We start from the raw sequence: 18,705 nt of genomic DNA, 5'->3' as shown, positions 1-18,705 counted from the left end.
CTCAGAATCTATCTGCAAAATGGGGATGATAAATATTTGCTTTCCTGCTTCACATTCTTCTTCACATTAAGGGCTTGATCCAGCTCCACTGAAGTCAATGGGAGTTTCACCATTTCCCTTCAGTGGGAGCAGGATCAGGCCTTAATTATACACTACTTTTGAAGTGTTGAGCCAAATTCTACCCTCAGTTACAGCTTATTGACTTTAATGGGATTGTTCGGGTGCCACTGCAGGCAGAATTATTCTATCACCATAGCATCTCGGTGCCTACCAGGATTAAGAATAAACAGGATTAGTGTCTATCATGAAGTTTTCTCTCCATTCCTCCCCGAGAGGGAAAAGTTAAGTGGATGTAGTGTGGGAGGATGTTGTTTTTAAAAATGTTATATGTGTGTATAGTGAGAGAGAGAGAGAGAGAGAGAGATTCATATATGCTATGTGCTGTTTATTGGGAAAGTAAATTGAAGGTGATAACTTCGCATTTGGACTGGAAAGTAATGAGGCTTGTTACCATTCTAAGATCCTGTTCTATGAGCTAGATTTTCAAACACCAGTCTGTTTTTGCTCACATAATCTTGCAAGAACAAAAATTGAAGTCTGGGTAAGGCAGGACTGAAAATGTGGCCTCTAAATTGTATACATTTAGAAAGGAGAAGAAATGAACACTCAAAGCCTTGAAATATGAAAACATTTTAAGCATCCACATTTTTTCTGAAGGGTTACAGCCAACCTTTTTTTTTTTTTTTTTTGATAAAAGGAAAAATGATAATCTTGAAGACATTTTCATGTTCTCCAGCATGGACCATCATCTCAGTCTTTGCACCCACAGCTGAAATGCAGGTACAAATCTAAGTATGAGCATTTCTAACCATACATCTAGGTAGGTAGAATTGCAAGTACTCAGGGCAAATCCTTAGCTGGTGTAAGCTATCATGACTTCATTGAAGTCAACAGCAGTTCACACCAGCTGAGGGCTCTGCCCCTCAGCTTTTGTATGCAGTTAATTCTGCAGGCCAGGGAAGATTCTGTGGGTAAGCAAAAGCAGCCTAATGTCACAGAAGGAGAAGGAGATCTTCGCACTGAGATAATCCTGGTGGGACACTGTGAACATTCCCACCCCTGGGCACACCAGCACAGACAATGTCGTATCTCGGAGTTATGCTCTCCAAACAGGTCTTCTTGTGTAAGAGAAATGCAGTAATTTTTTAACAGGGCACACGACATCACCTACTTATGTTGAGATGTCATTTTCTCAGTCAGTCAGAGGGCAGGGATGCTGAACAGTTACTGAAGCAAAATCATACAGTTTTATTGCAAGTTATGCAACCTGAACTAGGGTTGGTTTGGAATTTCAATAACCATACCAAATGCCAAACTTTTGAGTGTGTTGATGCCCACTTTTAGCCAGTCATAGGAAGAGACTGGCACAGTTATTGCTCAATAACCATCCTGTAAATATGCAGAGCTAACTATTTGGATGGCCTCTTTTAACCACTCTGCTTTGGCTGGTTCCTGCACTCGGACTTTTCAAGCTTTCTGTCAGCAATGATGATGACACCTCTGCTTCACAATCCCTTGGGCTAGAGAACAAAACCCTCCGAAATGAACTAAAACAAGAGTTTAAAACAAAAAAATGGATTGTGGAACCGCTGCAATGGGAATCGTTTTAGACGGGGTTACAAACCTTTTCACTCATTTGACTCCTGTGCCTCCCTTCCCTCCTCACACGGCAGCCAGGCTGTCATTCCCACAAGCACTGTTAGATAATTGTGGTGTTGTCATTGCCTGTGAACACTAGACGACCCCCAGCCCTTCCCTCCTAATTTTGAAACAAAATTCTGCTGCCAGTTAGAGCCATGTAAATCCAGAGCAATCCTATTGGAGTCAGGGGGAGTTTTGCTTGAGTAAGGAACGCCAGGAGTGCTGGAACAATTTTTCTAGCGGGGATGCTGAAAGGCATTAAACAAAACGGTAAGCCCTGTTTCTGATGGAGGCCATGCTTTCAGTTATTATTGTTATTGCACCCCGCAGTACACGTAGTGCCAGTGGCCCTAAGGAATGCTGAATAAGACCTGGAGTGAAATCTTTGGATCCATCTGAAGTCAATGGCAAAATTCCCATTGAGTTCACTGAAGGCAGGATTTTACCCTTTGTATTTTATGCTAGAAAAATGGATCCAACATCACTTTACGCTTTTTTCACTATTATTTTCCACCTTGCCCCCATCAGAGGAATCTGTCCTGCATTTGGCCCTCAACATATTGAAAGGTCTGGCCATGGCTAAGGGGCTGTGGTAGGTAAAACTTTCCTGTCAGCTCCTGCACACACATGCAGAGTATCCAGTGCTGCACAAACTCTTACAAACAACATTCTAACAGTCTTTGTCACCAGAAAACTCAGACATATTACCCCATATTGCGTTCCACAATAGCACACAGTCTAACAAACAACCTCGAAAAGATTCCATCCCAGATACTTGTTGATGACAAGGTCAAGCTTGGTTATAAGGAAGCTGAGGATACTGGGCCTGTCCATATATGAAAAAGGTTTGAAATGCAGGATGACTTCTAAATGACTAGACCTCATTGTAGTTACTTTCAGGTGTAAAAAGTCATTGATAAAGGAGCTAGTCCACCCTCAAGGGACCAAATCCTGTTCTCAGTTGCCCTTGTTTAAATCTGAAATGTCTCCACTGAAGTCAACAGGGTTACTTTAAAATGACACTGGTGAAATTGAAAGTTCAGTTGGTTCAATACACAGCAATCCATTAAAGCAATGGCTTGGCCACTTGCTTTAGTTGTTTTATGAGCATATTTTCCCCTGAAGCTTGCAGCAGTGAAGGTACTGCTGCATATGTATCTGGATCAGTGTGTGCATGCACAATATGATTTGTTTTATTTTTTCCTGTAGCCAGTGACTACATATACCTTGTAGATGCTGTTTCTTTCTGTAGCACTGTATGACGGTGTGGCAAAGAGAGCAGAAGTTATTTTAAAAATGCAGGTGATGCTTATGTTTGCCTTTTCTTCCTATCAGCAATGTTACCAAGCTGGTGCCAAGGGAGAAAGGACTTTATTGTTTTGTTTTAAAAACATATTGCCCTCCTGAGCACCCCTCCTTCGGCCATATCCCTCCACGCTGGGGCTTTGTGAGAAAATTAACTGGTTGTACACTTCTGCCCACAAGCTCTAAAACTGGTTCTGTGAACCATGTCCGGAACTGAGTTACCGTGGTATAATCCTGTGTTAACTCTGTGAAACTCAAGGGAGTTTCTTTAGATTTACACCAGAAATCAAACTGGGGCCAAGATTTTCTAAGGTAGCAAGTGATTTTGGGTGCCTCCGCTTCAGGGCAATCAACTTGAGATGCCTTAAAGGAATTTGATTGTCAGAAAATACAAAGGAGACCCCCCTCTCTAAAAATCAGGCCCTTTATGGTATCTCAAGCTGGGCAGCCAGAAACCTAAGGCACTCTAAATCACTGGTCACTTTGGAAAATTTTAGCTTATATCTCAGCACGTCGGCTTTGCCTTCCTCTAACAACACATGAGTCATGAGTAACTGCCTAGACCTTTAAATAACAGTTGGTCAATGGAAGAGATGCATTGCAATCTAAGAAAAGGAGTACTTGTGGCACCTTAGAGACTAACCAATTTATTTGAGCATGAGCTTTCGTGAGCTACAGCTCACTTCATCAGATGCATACCGTGGAAACTGCAGCAGACTTTATATACACACAGAAATCATGAAACAATACCTCCTCCCACCCCACTGTCCTGCTGGTAATAGTGGGATTACCAGCAGGACAGTGGGGTGGGAGGAGGTATTGTTTCATGATTTCTGTGTGTATATAAAGTCTGCTGCAGTTTCCACGGTATGCATCTGATGAAGTGAGCTGTAGCTCACGAAAGCTCATGCTCAAATAAATTGGTTAGTCTCTAAGGTGCCACAAGTACTCCTTTTCTTTTTGCGAATACAGACTAACACGGCTGTTCCTCTGAAACCTGTCATTGCAATCTAAGATGCTCTGTTATTATTTTATCATGTGCACTTCGATTTAATTCATAAAATAGTACATACAAATTCCTTGTAGTGCTCTTTAGCAGCTATTAGGCTTTTTTGGCTAGAGGGTGACATTTCAAAATAGTCAATTTTCAGAGTAAATTTGCTCTTTAAGTTCTGGTCTATTGTCTTCTGGATTGTGGCAGGCACTGAAATGCTCCTAACAGATAAACAACAATAATAATTCTTTTCTAAAGGAACATCCAGTTATTTATTTATTTTCTCTGCAGTCTTTTGCAGGACAACTTTGGCTACATCTCATTTATTGAAACATTAATCTTCAGACAGGGCTGGCAAACAAGCCATTGATCTGAAGAGCCAGGATTTTATGCTATGCAAAAACTGGATTCACTACCTCCTCCATATATAAGGTTATATTGCTATCTTCATTTGCTTCTAGACTAATTAGAGTTGTTAACCCGTTGTGTTTCATGGATGAAAAAAAACTTTAGTCCAGATTTTGCTCTCATATAGTCATGAAACTCCCTCTGAAGTTAGTAGTTGTGTATTAATATCTAAAACACAGTTTGGCCTTTGTGTAGTATGTCATTCTGTGTAATATTATTGTTAGCACGTCTGCGAATTATAGATAAGTCCATCAGATGGCATAATGTTAAATAACTGAGCTCACTGTGAACTTTTATAGCTATAATTTACATAGTGCAGTAGATGAGCATGGTCCTTTACAAAACAAAGAAGGAGTCTCTGCCCCAAGGAGCTGACCATTTTAAAAAAATGCCAGAAGGAGAGAACAAATACAGGGAAAGTTTGTGAGAAGAGGAGGAAGATGAAAACAGTAAGTGTATATGGCTGCTTAGATGAGTGTGGCATGCATCGTTGGGGTTCTTGTTCTGTTTAAATTACTATGTAAGGACTGTAGTTTACAAACCTCTTTGGAGAAATGGGTTTTGAGAAGGATGGAAGGAGGAAGTGGAGGCGTGGTGAGCTGAGCCTTCATGTCCAGGTGCAGAAGGCTTATTAAAAGGAGATATACAGGTGAGTGTGGAAGGACAACATGAAGGACACAATCAAACCATATGTTGATGTTTAGTCTGACACCAGTGTCGTTGTCATCTGGAAAGTGATATTTTCTTCCCTGACTAGAAATAATGTGTAGAGTGAGCAGGTTGACATGTCTAAAGAACCCTAAACATGCCACCAACTAACCCCATGGCACCCTATTGCCTTTGCAGGGAACAAGGAATGATACTCCCCCCCCCCCCCCCCCGCCTCTGCCTCTCTGCCACTTTGCTGTATCTGTTCAGTGTGGGGAAAGCACTGGGTTTTTCACTATCTGAATCACGCTAATAAAAACAAGAAAGAATGAGCACATGCTAAATCTGCCCAAAAGAGCCAATTCCAACTAGTGGGATAAGCAGCTCTTTAACCCACAAATTAGGTACCCTACTAGATACTTGAACATATGTGTCTTTACTGCAAGGGGGTCTGTTCAGAATGCTTCAGATACAGCCCACTGTAAACCGTACTTTTCCCAGATTTTTGGAGTTTAGTTCTCCTTAATATGAGCTGTTCTCTGAGAGTCTGGTAGTGATTCAAGGTATTTCTTGTCCTCAGAGATCAAGCACGTTGCCTCCACGCTGGTCCTCTCCTAGAAAGCAAGACAAGTTTGGGAGTAAAATTCAGAAGTCATGTCCAGTAGCCAAGTGTGAAGCTGCAAAACAACTCATTTAAATTGTCACTGGTTGGCAGTGTTAAGTGTACATGGTTGCAGTCTCCGTGCTGGGTTCTGGGTTTAGTTCATTTCGCTGAAGCAGAAGGCCGCTCTTACTCTGTTTGTTAAATAGTGAAGAGGGAAGTACCAGCATTTCACAAGGACTTGCTGGGATAGTGACCAATATGATGAAGATTCAGAAGGGTTGGCCAAAAAATAGCAGCATAAAGAAAATGTATCAAATAAACTAGAAAATAAGCAAGGGCCACAACAAACTTGTTGAAAACATAATGAGAATACGAGGAGCCACAGAGACTCCATAATGAGCAGGAAAGGGTGCACTTTCAAAGCAACTTGTTACTGAATTATGCCTATTTCCCTATCCTCTGTTCTGCCACTCTGCCAGAAGCACAGGTAGCACTCCTGGACTGAACTCAGCACAGCCAAACCACAGTGGCTAGCTACTCCTTGGACTGAGGAGAGGTAGCGTAGTATATGTGATACTATTCAGGCATTGCTAGCCACATACACCACATACAGATAAGCCTCCATCTGCCCCATTCCACTCTCCAATGGGAGTGATGGGATCCTCATCCAGAAGTGGCCCGGGGTGGATTTAGGAGGCAGTCTAGCTCCTTGCAGCAGATAGATTGAGCGGCATGTTTGCAAGCTCCCAGGGCCTGCACTGAGCTCAGAGGTAGAGCTGGCTGGGAAACTGACGTGTTTGCCATTAGAAATTTCAAATAGAAAACTGAGGGGGGAGGGTCAAAAAATTCAGTTTTCCAGCAGGAAATTTCAAACCAAAACAAAAATTTTCTGTTTTGAATAGACATTTTGAAACAAAATGATAACTTTTATTTAATTTACATAAAAGGTTGATTTGTTTTGGTTTCTTTACACCAAAAAGCCAAAACAAAACTTTTCACAAAAACATTTGTTTTGATATTTCCCTTGGGAAAATAGACATTTTTAATCAGTATTGATTTCCATTTAAACAAATTTTTGGTTACATACAACACAGGCAAATTGTTCAGTGGAAAAACTTCCTACATGAAAAATTTCAAGCAGCTCTACTCAGAAGCCTCTGGGAAATGTTTACAGTCTGTCCCGGGGGAGCAACTACTGCTTGAGAGTCATTGTCCTGTCATAATGTATATAAACAAGAAGAAAGAGTTAGTCACTGCAGGAAAATTAACTTTGTGTGTCCTGATCTTTTGCAATACAAGTTTGAACCTTAATATACATCGATGCCATTTGTAGAAGATAGAGCATGACAATTTTTGCATAGTAACTTCCTGGGTTCAGAACAATTGATTATGATAAATGTACTTGAAGGTACATTGTCAAAAATGACAATCGTCAACACTTCAACTTTAAAAATGACATGTTCTGTTTTAAAATGTGTCTCTGGTAGGTTTAAATAGCAGCATTTTCCCAAAAAAGGGCATAATGAAAAATCCCATCTCCTATGCTGAGTTGATTGGGATGGTGGAACTGTGCTTGAATATCGTGCAACCATGTATGTCATGACATATCTGTCCCCTTTTCCTCTCAGCTCTATTTCTATGAGATGCCAGGGGACTGAAATTGACAAGAATCCTGTTTCAAGTGCGCAGAGAATGAAAATTACTTCCATTTGTAAGCCTCTCACAAGAGTAAATCTGGCACAGACAGCAGCAGGAGAGCACCGCATTCACATCTGCAAAATTTGTTGTCTATTGCCCACTTTAGGAGCTCTGTTTTAAGTCTGCTGAGTTCTTGCTTTGGAAGGACTGATGGGTTTCATTGTAATGTCTTTTATTAGAATAATATTTTAAAATAGAAAATACCATGTTTTGGAAATGCAAATGTTGAGCTTGTCAACCTGAACAGTGTCCATAATCAATTGTTCTTACATCATAAAAGCATAATCTATTGATCTGACATCAGGACAACTGATTGTCTTTTTCCAGACAGACAAGTCATCATAAAAAGCTGATAATTGCCAACTAAATAACTGACTCCAATAGTGGTTGAAAACCCCTCAACATTTTTTAAAGTTCCCGCTGTTATTATCACACTTGTATTGACAAACATTTAAAATATAATTTCTTTAAAAATATTGTATTTCTAGTAAAGGTAGACAGGTTATTGGTGTCAGATAAAATAGCCAAAGAATGTACCTTCTTTTCCCATTTGTTAATTATTTGGCCAGGCACCCTGCAGATGTATTGGTCACTCACAAATATCTGATGAATTGTTTAAGAGGACAAATGTTAGCCGAGTGGGGTGTCCATTCACACAGAGTTCTCTTTTTATTTGGGCTCAGTGATTAGTTAGCAAAGTCATGTGATTTTGTTTCTACTCTGATTAGATAAACTTTTTTAAGAAGGGGCATTTACTAGTAACAAACAGCAAATATTGAATAGTGAGTATCAAACAGAGAATACGCTTGTTTGCTATGAATACCCTTGCTCACATGCAAATAGAATTTTTTGCAGACAGAACAACTGTTCTCCAAACACTTGCGCAGAGAAAACCCATTGGCACAAATGTTCTTGGATAGTGAATGATGAACATGGGCAGACCAAACAGTTAAGCTATTTTTCTTCTATTGTCCGGTTCTAATTCATATAGGTAAGCCCTGTGGCCTGAAGCTCTAGAGAAGGTAGGGAGCTCTCTGCTCCCATCTATTGGTGAACAGGGAGAAGTATAGCTACAGGCAGAGCTTCAAAGTATAAGCTTTCAACCCAGCATACTTCCAGTGGCTCATTTGGGAGTCACCATAAGAGTATGCAGATTCAGAATTGGTCAGGTAATGGAACTGAACAAGAGAAAGGGGAAGAAGACTTCTACTTTACAGCAAGGGGATTCATCTTCAGTGTCAAGGAGTCTGCTCAAGTGCTCTATGTGATCCTGGATCCCATCCGTTAAGGATCCTGTGCTATGGGAATACACAGGCAACGATACAGAAGCAGCTCCTCAAAAAGGTATAGTTGAAGAGGACTCTTTACTGAAACCCAGCAGAAAGAGGTGACTCTGGTGAGTAAGCCCCACCCCCTACACACACGTTCTCTAACCTCTACATAAAGCTGAAATCACTGAACCTGAGTTGGGTTGTGGAGCCTCAAGACAGGACAAGGCAGCACTTACCAAGGGACTGGAGACAGGCCTGCTGCCCAGGTACACCTCGGGACTCTGGGACCACACTACCACTGACCCCAAACTGTGAGTAGGGTTTAGCACATGGGGAGGTGACATGGAAAAGGGACACTTGCCGACTGAATGATCATGCCAATAGGTGAGTAACAGAGTTAATGAACAATTGCCAAAGGTACTCTGGGGGAGTATTTATTTATCATTCATACAGATACTGTTGCTACTTTTTCCTCAAAGTAATGCTATGTTGCCTTTTCCCCTAGTAAAGTTCTCCTTGTTCCATACGCAGACTCAGTGATTATAGACAGGGAAATATTGCCCTTTGGGGATATTCAGGGAAGATATTTAATGATCCCAGAAATTCAAGGTGAGGGCTCAAGCCAGTAGCACTTATTTAAGAACCTGGCTCTTGTTGCTGTTGACAACACTTGGCAAAACGGTAACATATATTGTGGGAAATAATTGGGTGTGGGGTGGGGGCAGAGGAATGGGCTGAAGTTAGTTACTGGATATGAAGTTAGATTTGTCTCATCATCGTAGGCTTTTCATTTCCGTTCAAGTTCTGTTCTCATGGTTGATATATCACCCTTAGGTGAAATAAAATAACTTGCTTTACTCCACCTACAAGACTTCAAATGAAATTTATGCTTGTTTTTAGAGATGGTCCAATCACTTTTTTTCTCTTGTATTCTCTATCTTCAAATATTTGGGTTTCTTTTAAGTTTAATCTTTGAATTTTCTGAGTTTCCTCAGGTTGTCTTGTTTTGTTTTGTTTGTCACTGCCATGTTCTTCTGAGGTTCTTCCCCAGTGAATTACCAGTTTGTACTCTCAACTATAACTCCAGTTTAATAAAGTCTGTTGGGAGCATGAACACATAATATTAAGTAGAAATAAAACTGTGTGTATAAAGTAGGAGTGGCCAAACTTACTGACCCTCTGAGCTGCACACAATAATCTTCAGAAGTTCGAGAGCTACAAGACACTCACAACCTGCCCCGTGGGGTAGTGCCTGCCAGGATGCAGGGCTTCTGCCCTGATGCCCCCTCCCACTGGACTAAAGCCCTTAGACCCCACCCCCTGCAGGGCAGAAGCTGGTAGTCCCACCACCCCCACAGGGCAGAAGCCCTGAGCTGCCCCCTGCCCAGTCTTGTAGGCGGAGAATGGGAGGATCTCTGGGGGACTGCACTTGAACTGTAAAAGAGCTGCATGCAGCTCACGAGCCACAGTTTGGCCTCACCTGGTGTAAAGGTTTACTGCAAGTACATCCCTCCCTCAGTTTCCCCTAGTGGACTTTCAATAAGTCTAATGAGGCTGACTTATACTGAACAGTGCCCCTTCAGGGGTATAGTTTATTTAACCCAAAGGTGGAATGTTACACAAACAGGTTTCCACTCCAGTGCCCTAGCTGCAGGGGAAAGGGGTTGAGTTAACCATCAACCTGACTTATGTCCAGGTCCCTTATCAGTGAGGCCCTCTTAAGCCTCACTGATATCCTCTTCTGGAGCCTCTTCTGGAGCCAGGGCTTCTTATCACCTGGGAAAGGGTTTCTCCTCTTGGAACCAGGTCCCCACAGAGATCAAACTGCAACAACCCTTCCTATGATCTGGGGCTTCTGCTGCTACATGGTGAAGCCCTTCCATGGGGCCAGGCTCCCCTAAGACTTGGCATTCATAGCTCCTTCCTTTCAGAGCCTCTCCCACCTCAGAACTTTCTTCCTTCTTTTCCTTTTCTGGTGAACCCCCTTCACCAGGCTCCCCCTGAGAAGCCCTCCCCTTGGGAACTTCCTCTTTCTAGGGACAGTTCCTCTCCCCAGGAACCTCAGTTCTCTAGGGAGACCCCACTGGGAGCAGCTTCCTAGCCAGCTCCCCTGAGGAGTTATTTCCTCAGGCTCTTCTTCTCTTGTGTTTTCTCTTGCCTGAGCCCACATAACCCTTTATAAGGCCCAGGTGTTCCTTAACTAATTAACTAGTTAGGCCCAGATCCTTAGGTAATCATTTATCCTCAGAAGGATCTGGGCTGACTCAGTCCCTTTGGCAGAGCCTGTCACAGGAAGGCTGAGAGTCTGACCATCCTCAGGGGCCAGCTCTCCTGTGACAGACCCCCATTCATAAAAACTTCAAAGCATGTGCTTAAGTCTACCCCATTCAGAAAAAATCCTTTAAGCATGTGCTTAAATCCCATTAACTTCAACAGGAGTTAAGCACACTCATATATTATAAGGTCAGAAGGCCATTGTGAACATCTTAGTCTGATATTCTATATAACACAAGCCATAGAACGTTCCTCAATTAATTCCTGTTTGAACTAGTGTGTATCTTGTAGAAAAACATCTAATCTTGATATTAAAATTGCCAGTGATGGAGAATTCACCACAAACCTTGATAAACTTGTTCCAATGGATAATTACCCTAACTGTGAAAAAACTTGTGCCTTATTTCCATTCTGAATTTGTCTAGTATCAACTTCCAGCCATTGGATTTTTTTATACTTTTGCCTGCTAGACTGAAGAGCTCATCATCAAATATTTGTTCCCCATGTACTTAATGCACTTATAAACTGTGATCAAATGACACCCCTCCCCCGCCCCCCCAGACTTCTCTTTGTTAATCTATATAGATTGAGCTCCTTCCTCTATCACAATAAGGCATGTTTTCTAATCCTTTAATCATTCTCATGGGTCTGCTCTGAACCCTCTCCAATGTATTAACAGCCATCTTGTATTCTGGACACCAGAACCGGACACAGTATTCCCACAGAGGTCGCACATGCCCCAAATACAGAGGCAATATAACCTTTCTACCCCTAACTCGGTATTCTCCTGTTTATACATCCAAGATCTCATGACACCATTTGGCCACAGCATCACACTGGATGCTCATGTTCAGCTGATTATCCACCATGACCCCCAACTCTCCATGATCCCCAACTCTTTTTCAGAGTCACTGCTTCCCAGGATAGAATCCCCAGTCCTGCATTCTTTGTTGTTTACATTTGGCCATATTGAAATCATATTATTTTCTTATGTCCAGTTTACCAAGCTATCCAGATCGCTCTGTATCAGTGACCTTTCCTCTTTTTATTATTTGCCACTTCCCTGATCTTTGTGTCATATGCATACTTTATCAGTGATGATTTTGTTTTCTTCCAGGCACTGATAAAAATGTTAAACAGATCAGGCCCAAGAACTGATCCCTGCAGGACCCCACTAGAAACACACCCACTCAGTGATGATTCCCTGTTACAGTTATATTTTGAGACCTGTCAGTTAGCCACTTTTAATGTAAGCCATGTTAGCTGTATATTGCTCTAGTTTTTTAATCAACATGTCATGCATACCAAGTCAAATGCCTTGCAGAAGTCTAAGTACATTCCATCAGCACTATTACCTTAAAGGTAGGCATGTGCTTTAGGTATTTCTTGAGTATACTTGGGCCAAATTCTGAAATCCTTATTCATTTTTTACTCAGTTCTTACTCAGACAAAACCTTAATGAGTTTTGAATCATGACATTAGTATTTGTCCAGTTATCTTTAAAAGTAATTAGGGATGAAACAATAATGGATTCTCACACTGGTGACAGAGCATGTAAATTACTTAGACCTCAGTGGGGAAAGCCATATGACCCAGAAACAACCTGCCCAGACTTCCAGAGGAAATTAAGTGAATCCAGAGTGTGACGTTCTTTAGAAAATGTCCAAGAATGATGCTCACCCCACTGACAGCCCTTTCTATCCTAAAAATTCCACCCAACAAAGAATCATAGAATCATAGAATCATAGAATATAAGGGTTGGAAGGGACCCCAGAAGGTCATCTAGTCCAACCCCCTGCTCAAAGCAGGACCAATTCCCAGTTAAATCATCCCCGCCAGGGCTTTGTCAAGCCTGACCTTAAAAACCTCTAAGGAAGGAGATTCTACCACCTCCCTAGGTAACGCATTCCAGTGTTTCACCACCCTCTTAGTGAAAAAGTTTTTCCTAATATCCAATCTAAACCTCCCCCACTGTAACTTGAGACCATTACTCCTCGTTCTGTCATCTGATACCATTGAGAACAGTCTAGAGCCATCCTCTTTGGAACCCCCTTTCAGGTAGTTGAAAACAGCTATCAAATCCCCCCTCATTCTTCTCTTCTGCAGGCTAAACAATCCCAGCTCCCTCAGCCTCTCCTCATAACTCATATGTTCCAGACCCCTAATCATTTTTGTTGCCCTTCGCTGGACTCTCTCCAATTTATCCACATCCTTCTTGAAGTGTGGGGCCCAAAACTGGACACAGTACTCCAGATGAGGCCTCACCAATGTCGAATAGAGGGGAACGATCACGTCCCTCGATCTGCTCGCTATGCCCCTACTTATACATCCCAAAATGCCATTGGCCTTCTTGGCAACAAGGGCACACTGCTGACTCATATCCAGCTTCTCGTCCACTGTCACCCCTAGGTCCTTTTCCGCAGAACTGCTGCCTAGACATTCGGTCCCTAGTCTGTAGCTGTGCATTGGGTTCTTCCGTCCTAAGTGCAGGACCCTGCACTTATCCTTATTGAACCTCATCAGATTTCTTTTGGCCCAATCCTCCAATTTGTCTAGGTCCTTCTGTATCCTATCCCTCCCCTCCAGCGTATCTACCACTCCTCCCAGTTTAGTATCATCCGCAAATTTGCTGAGAGTGCAATCCACACCATCCTCCAGATCATTTATGAAGATATTGAACAAAACCGGCCCCAGGACCGACCCTTGGGGCACACCACTTGATACCGGCTGCCAACTAGACATGGAGCCATTGATCACTACCCGTTGAGCCCGACAATCTAGCCAGCTTTCTACCCACCTTGTAGTGCATTCATCCAGCCCATACTTCCTTAACTTGCTGACAAGAATACTGTGGGAGACCGTGTCAAAAGCTTTGCTAAAGTCAAGAAACAATACATCCACTGCTTTCCCTTCATCCACAGAACCAGTAATCTCATCATAGAAGGCGATTAGATTAGTCAGGCATGACCTTCCCTTGGTGAATCCATGCTGGCTGTTCCTGATCACTTTCCTCTCATGTAAGTGCTTCAGAATTGATTCTTTGAGGACCTGCTCCATGATTTTTCCAGGGACTGAAGTGAGGCTGACTGGCCTGTAGTTCCCAGGATCCTCCTTCTTCCCTTTTTTAAAGATTGGCACTACATTAGCCTTTTTCCAGTCATCCGGGACTTCCCCGGTTCGCCACGAGTTTTCAAAGATAATGGCCAATGGCTCTGCAATCACAGCCGCCAGTTCCTTCAGCACTCTCGGATGCAACTCGTCCGGCCCCATGGACTTGTGCACGTCCAGCTTTTCTAAAAAGTCCCTAACCACCTCTATCTCCACAGAGGGCTGGCCATCTCTTCCCCATTTTGTGATGCCCAGCGTAGCAGTCTGGGAGCTGACCTTGTTAGTGAAAACAGAGGCAAAAAAAGCATTGAGTACATTAGCTTTTTCCACATCCTCTGTCACTAGTTTGCCTCCCTCATTCAGTAAGGGGCCCACACATTCCTTGGCTTTCTTCTTGTTGCCAACATACCTGAAGAAACCCTTCTTGTTACTCTTGACATCTCTGGCTAGCTGCAGCTCCAGGTGCGATTTGGCCCTCCTGATAACATTCCTACATGCCCGAGCAATATTTTTATACTCTTCCCTGGTCATATGTCCAACCTTCCACTTCTTGTAAGCTTCTTTTTTATGTTTAAGATCCGCTAAGAAAAAAGCCTGAAACAAACCAGCAGATTAATACATATTTTTAAAACAATCTAATTCCTATCTCAAGCAGAGTTTTTATGCCATAAAGGGAGAATTGCCAGAAACCCCAGGAAGTCCGCTAGAAACACCACGATTGCTACTGATTTTACAAGAAAGGTGCTCACATATTCTGGTTATGGGAAGCAGTATAAAATTGACAGACAGAAAAATACCCATAATCCTTGAAAACAGTGTCAAGATGTAAACAGGTCACGGGCAACATCCTGAGATGCCAGCTACCAATGTTTTACATGAAGTTTACAATAAGGCTATACTGGTACTTTTGGAATTATCACAGCTCTTCTTTAATCCTTTGGCTAGTAGATGGTATCTACAACTTTAGCATCTTTCAGCTGTTGTGATGCTGTGTCTTACTCCCAAATATTAAAGAGAAGTAAGGTTATATAATCGGTCCATGCTTCAATTATTTCTTTCAGTTATTGATTTTATACTACACTGAAAGCAGTGTTGTGGGCATTAACAAAGGTCACAGCTTTCTGATCCAGTTCAAGATTTTGTCTTTTCGGGTGTCTTTCTAGCATAATCATCATTGATCTTTGCCATTTTTGGGGTACTGAAGATGATTATATTTATTTTACTTCCTAATAGGGCTAGTAGACAAAACAATAACTTGGGTGTTCTCATCATTTGCCTTTTAACCTTTTAGAATATATTTCATTCACTGACTAAAATGTTTCTAATTCTAAAATGTAAAAGAAAATCAAATACTTTGTATGAATACTTCAGAGTGCCACAGAAGTTCAAAAACCAAAACCCCTGATTATGGGGGGGAGGGGGGGTTAGAGAAAATAATCCCATAGATGTTTCACAAACCTGGAAAGGGAGTCATGGAAGGGGATTTAGGGTACTGAGGTATGTGGGACTGGATAGGATATGAAAGGAGGAAGGAAGAGGGGACATAGAAATGAGGACAAGTGAGAGGAGGGCCTGAAAGAGAAGTCATGGAATGGAGTGCAGGGGATTGCAAGAGTCATGAAAATAAGTAGTCAGTGATCTAAAGTAAGATAAAGAGAGTGAATGGACAAGACTGGGATGTATGGAGGGAAGATCAGGAGACCACAGGAGGTGAGGGTATGTGTACATGGAACCAGGGTAGATACAGATGGATGGGTTTGCTAGAGACTGGGAGGCATAAAAGGAGACATAGAAAGGTGAAGTATTTCAGTCACACCAAAACTGTCAACACTTCAGATTTTCCAGATATAAAACTTGAAGCCATGGAAGTTTTCTCTGCAGATATGTGGATAAAAGCTCCCCCTCCATTTCCCTCCACTGTCCATTACCCCAGAGACAACCTGTGCAAATGGGGGGGAATGACCCCACAACCCCTGCCCCCCATGTGTTGCCTCTGCATGACCACCACCTCCACCAAGGCATAACTTCTGTCATCACACATACCTACTATGAGCCTGCCAAGTCTGCAGCTGGGGAACCTTGCTTTGATAGCTTCAAAATACCTGTCATAGCAGGGATCCCCTCCTGAGAAACTCATAAGCAAACCTGATTTAGGCTCCAGTTCAGGAAATCACATGCATTTAAGTCTCGTTGATTTCTGTGGACGAGAGAATGAACTCGTAGCTTCCCAGGCCAGAAGGGATTACTTAATCTGACCTCTTGTAATACAAATCATAGAACTTCCCCAAAATAATTCCTAGATCATATATTGTAGACAAGCATCCAATCTTAAGTTAAAAATTGCCTGTGATCGTGGTCAGTCTTGGCAAAGATCGACAGTAGTTAAAGCGTAAACCTTTTTAGGCAGTGGTCCTGCGTTATTGATGAGCGGACAATCTGCTGTGCAGACTCCCTTTAGCCCTTACAAAGTACAGCTATCCTATCTCTGTCATCTTAATCAATTTAAATGCAGCCATGTGAGGACAGGCAGCAATGTAGAGGATTGCAGAGCTATGTGCATGGTCTAATTGCACTGAATCCCAGGGCCTGCTCCTGGCAGGTGCTGAGCACTCTTTTCCCACTGAAAGTGGAGTTGAGGGTGCTCAGCACCTAACAGGAGTAGCTTTGAGTAGGGGAAATGTGTACGAGTGTAGAGCCACCACTCTGGCCTCTGCACTGGCTATTACTTCTGTTCCTGCCCTGACATTGGAGAAGGATGACCCTTTTCCTTGGCCATGTGCAGCAAGCTGATGATTCTGGGCCATTGGAAGAGGCCCTGGGAGTGACTGGGATTGGGTGGCAGCCCTTGCTAAATTATTCCAAAGGTTAATTACTCTCACTGTTAAAAATTTACACCTTAGTTCCAGTCTGAATTTGTCTAGCTTCAACTTCCTGCCATTGGATCATGTTATATCTTTCTCTGCTCAACTGCAGAACCCATTATTAAGTATTTGTTCCCTATGTAAGTACTTCTAGACTGTAATCAAGCTATCCCTTAACCTTCTCTTTGTTAAGCTAAATAGATCGAGCTCATTGAGGCTATCACTATAAGGTAAATTTTCTGATCTGTTAATTATTCTTGTGGCTCTTTCTGAACCCTCTCCAACTTATCAACACGCATCTTGATATGCTTAACTTCAAAGTTAGGCATATGCTTAAGAGTTTCTCCTAAACAGGATGCTTTCCTAAAATGAAGCCTTAAAATTGTGTTGCTCATTAAAAAATATAGGACGATCTTAAAAAAAGCTTTTATTTAAAAATAACATTACAGTTGAACATATGCTTCAATGGAATCCAGCAAACACCCCCAAAACAATATTACTTTCTTTATGAAAATTATACAGATTCACCTACTCTCACTTTAAGAATCCTGAATATGAACAAATATGGAATGCAGACAGTTCCCACTGTCCCATCATCCTTTGCCGCTCACTAGTACTATCAATCCTATTGACTCCCAACACGTAATGAAACTTACATTTCCCTCCTAAAATGTGCAATATATATATATATATATAGGTCAAAACAGCAAGTAAGAAAATCCCCATTCTCTGTTCAAGGGACTTCATGGTGGAGGAGAAAGAATCCACAATTGGCAAATCCTGTTGGTACTGGTGTTCTGAAGAATATACTCAGCTAAAGTTCCCTAAACATGGGATTAGTGAGAAATGAGTAGGTGTTGTCATAGGAAAATACATATTCTAATCAACCTCCTCTTCACTCTCCCATCACTTGCACACTTGTCCGTGCACACAAACACACACTTATTTTGAGTAGTAAAGCTATCTTCTCCTTCCTGAATTTTCCATATGGATCCCCACTCTTAAGAATAAGCAAATCCCAATGCACAAACTCATCATCTTCGCAAAAGTAGTGACTCTTGTTCCACCCGCTAGTCATGAATCTTAAGGTATAAAAAGGGTGTGGCTTCACCTGCCCCTTTCTTCCTTCTGACCATTGCAGTTGGATTTGGAGCACACGCAGTAACCAGGACACTTCAAATATCAGCTTTTCTGCTTGTTTGGGTACTTTGTTTGTTTGTTTTGTTTTAATGTAGGCCAAAATTGTCAAATGTAAATACATAAAGTTAGGTGCCTGCATCCTTATTTAGGCGTCTAAGTGGCCTGATTTTAAAGGTGCTGAGCATTGACTCTGATTAACTTCAGCCCTCATCATTCGGAGCTTGAAGTGCCTCTTCCCAGAATTCAGGAACAGAGGCATATGATTACTATAGTTGTAGATTTAATCTGTAATTTGGCTATAGTTAGTCAGTTTTTTATTGTAAAAGGAAACAAAGTGTTTGATGCTTATGCTATTGTGAGGCTAGTCCTCCTGGGCTGCTTACCTTTCCTTTATTTCAGCTGTGTTAAGACCTCACCAGTATTTTTAACACTGTTCCACCACAAGACTTTGGGATCTAGATTATCTGATGGACTCAGAAAAGCTGCATAGGCATTAAAACTGGGAAGCTGGGGGAGGGGTGTCTGTGTGAGAGATATGCAACCAAAAATTACCTGGATCCAGCAGGGTACAGGTGCCAAATTAAAGGTTTTACACTTTCCTTATACCATAATGTGTTGGGGAACAGTTTGTTTTGGTTGGCTAGTAGAAAGAACACTTGTTTTCAATTTTGATGTTAGAATTTCTGGATTTGT

The sequence above is a fragment of the Caretta caretta genome, chromosome 3 (assembly GCF_965140235.1).
Source record: "Caretta caretta isolate rCarCar2 chromosome 3, rCarCar1.hap1, whole genome shotgun sequence".
In the NCBI taxonomy this organism is placed as follows: Eukaryota; Metazoa; Chordata; order Testudines; family Cheloniidae; genus Caretta; species Caretta caretta.
This window is presented reverse-complemented; position numbering follows the sequence as displayed.